General features: G+C 36.5%; 1 non-coding gene across 1 annotated transcript; it reads left to right on the forward strand.

Annotated features, from left to right (window-relative positions):
- Positions 1-1438: 1438 nt before the first annotated feature.
- LOC127125070 (small nucleolar RNA R71) lies at positions 1439-1545 on the forward strand. The gene has a single exon (XR_007804534.1). It is a non-coding gene; the product is annotated as a small nucleolar RNA R71 (small nucleolar RNA).
- Positions 1546-3322: the final 1777 nt, after the last annotated feature.

Here is a 3322-nt window from a genome sequence, read left to right on the forward strand (position 1 = left end):
CACCCTGTCCAGGGTTAAGAGCATGAGGTCTCATCCTCATTACCTGTTTGATCAGCTTCACCCTAACTCTCAATGTTAGTGGTTAAGAGCTACAGATTACCCATTAGAGTTTGGCTTGTTTGTCGAGGTTGACATGACCCCTGTTGACTAAAGCCCACCCATTGTTTGAGCCTCTTGTATGTATATAGGGTGTGATGATTGTTTACTTGTGAACTTTTGATGTGTGTGCTCTTGAACCATGAGTTTCCTTTTTGAGCTTAATTTGAAGGTCATTATCATGTTCGTTACCATGTGGAAGTTACAAGATACATTGAGGATCTCTTATGAGACTTGTTTGATTGCTTATGCTTTATGCTTGCTTATTCCAAAGGATGGGATCTACTTGGATCATCTATATGATCTCAAGAGAGGAACTCCTAGCGTGGTTTCATTTCTTACCCCTCACCTTTTTGTTCTCTTTAGGACTTAACCCTTTTTCTTCATTTCTCCACCCTAACCCAAGCCAAAACCCTTTTTGTGAAAACATTTCATTTGTTTTCAACATTAGAAACCTAAGCCTTAGGCTTTTGACTTTCAAACTTTCTTTTCATAACACTCATTTTAAATTGAATCTTTAAGTCAACTTTGACCATTTTTGTATATACTTCTAATTGGAAAATATAACCCATTCAAATTCCCTTTTGTGGTTTCAATGTCCACTTTCTTAATAAAATTTTTTCATAATCTTTAGCTATTAGGTTTGAGTTATCCTTATGGTAGATGTAATACTCACCTATGTCCTTAGTGATGGACAATGAGCCTTCCATGCTTATTATAGGGTTAACCCCTCACTAGCATGTTGAAGCTATCCTCACATGGTGGATTTGTGGTTTTAGGTTGAGTTTTCTCCCTTTGATAACAAAAGACCTTAAGGCTTTTGGACCAATCAATCCACTCATTTGTTTTTTTGAGATTTTTACCCCGAACTATGAGGTTTTGATCCTAATCTTTTTATAAGAGGGTACGTAGGCAATGGGTTTATCCATCCAAACACAAAATGTAAATAACTTGTATATTCTTTTCTCATCTCCTCAATCATGTTTGAACAAATAAAATTTTCACAAAACAATAACCTTTGCAACAAGTGTGAAAAGGGCTCCCTAGGAGTACCTAGGATGTTTTGGGTGCCTAACACCTTCCCATTGCATAACAAACCCCCTTACCCAGATCTTTGTTTCTTTTACTAGTTTTGTTTGTAAAACTTTTAGGTTTTTGTTCGCTTTCTAACCATTCCTTTGGATAAATAGAAGTGCGGTGGTGACTCGACTTTGTATGATTTACCTTGGATTTAGTCAATATCTCCAATGGTAACGAATACACTGCTACAGCAACGTCGATGGTCATCTTAGTGTTATAGTGAAGTCCATTATAGAAGGTTTGAATGATTAACCAATTTTCTAAACCATGATGTGGGCATGCTCGTAACAACTCTTTATATCTCTCCCAAGCTTCGAACAACGATTCTCCTTGGTTTTGGGTAAATCTAGTTATATGGTTTCGAAGAACGGCGGTCTTATTTGGGGGAAAATATCTAGCAAGGAATACTCTTCTAAGGTTATCCCATGTCGTAATGGAATTGGGTGGAAGGGAATCTAACCATGATAGGACTTTGTCTCTGAGGGAAAAAGGGAATAATCTTAAACGTATTGCCTTAGGAGAAGCTCAATTGGTTTTAAAAGTGTCGGCGAATTGAAGAAATATTTTTAAATGTTGGTTTGGGTTCTCAGTAGCGAGACCAGCAAATTGTCTCTGTTGCACTAGTTGCAACAGGGGTGGTTTAAGTTCGAAATTATTAGCTGGGATGGTTGGGTTTACTATACTAGAACTAGATTCTTCGTTGGATGGTTGAGTGAAGTCCTTAAGAGGTCTTTGGTTTTGATCTTCGGCCATAGCTCTCTTAATTCTATGAAAGAATGAACGTACCGAGCGTAACGTTCAGGTTCCTCTAGAGGGTATACTAAGCTTAAACTTCCGGTGCTGCGAGTTCTTCGCATTGACCGGCGGGAAATAGCCTAAGTCTAAACAATATAACAACAGACAAATGAAATTTGACGAAATTGGTCCCCGGCAACGGCGCCAAAAACTTGATGCGTGCTTTTTGCAAGTATACGAACGCGTCAGAGTAACATAAAAGATTGTCGAATCCACAGTGACCAAGTGTCAATCTATCATTATCTATTGTTATGGTGTTTATCAAAGGCAATCAAAATAGGTGTTTTTAGAGTGTGCAATGAAAAGTAAAGTATTGAATAATGTTCAATTAATAAAGACAGGGTCGAATGTAATTCACATAATCAATTAATAATCCAAGTACTTGCTAATAGAACTACTTATGGGCAATGTTTCCTACTTTGAAAAGAACCAATTTAATGGGAACTGTCGCTTTCGTGTATTCAGAACCGAGTTGTACTCCCTAATCAAACCCTCATATTGTCACTTATAAAAAGGCACGCATTGCGTTAGAGTAGTAAACCTGTTTTTAAGAAATATAATATCTTGACTAAGTTGAAAAGTATTTTAACCTGGATTTCTTAACCAAAAGAGGTTCTCACGAACCAGACTCTGAACTTATAAACGCGTCCGAAAATAGTTTTAAAATCTCTTTTCTTCTTAAATTAAGACTCCTAATGAACTAAACAAAGCGCTTTCGCTGTTTTTGAAATAGTTAAAAACAATTAAGTTTAAATAGACGTTGGACGACTTTCGATCTTACCCAACGGAAATTAAGTGCGGGAAAACATAAGTTGAAAGTTAAAATAGCCCTTAAGTATTTCTACAAACAATTGTACGGATTATTGGTTCAATTACGATCCTTACATTCTATCCTTTTAGATTTAGTTAGACATGCTAAAGTAAAAGTGCATTAATTTAAATAAAAGTAGTGCGAGTGCGGAAAATAAACAAAAGTAGTGTGAGTGCGGGAAATAAATTAAAGTAAAGCGAGTGCGGGAAATAAATAAAGTAAAGCGAGTGCGGGAAATAAATAAAGTAAAGCGAGTGTGGGAAATAAATAAAGTAAAGGCAAGTGCAAGAAATAAATAAAGTAAGGCGAGTGCGAGAAATAAATAAAGTAAAGCGAGTGCGAGAAATAAATAAAGTAAAGGCGAGTGCGAGAAATAAATAAAGTAAAGCGAGTGCGAGAAATAAATAAAGTAAAGCGAGTGCGGGAAAATAAAATAGATAAAGGCAAAGTAATAAAAACCTGCTCCAATCGGAGGGTCGAATAAAATGCAAGGCGGAAATATAAATGGCGGCAGGATTAACTTCCTTCCAAAGTGCTCAA

The sequence above is a fragment of the Lathyrus oleraceus genome, chromosome 2 (genome assembly GCF_024323335.1).
Source record: "Lathyrus oleraceus cultivar Zhongwan6 chromosome 2, CAAS_Psat_ZW6_1.0, whole genome shotgun sequence".
Taxonomy (NCBI): Eukaryota; Viridiplantae; Streptophyta; class Magnoliopsida; order Fabales; family Fabaceae; genus Lathyrus; species Lathyrus oleraceus.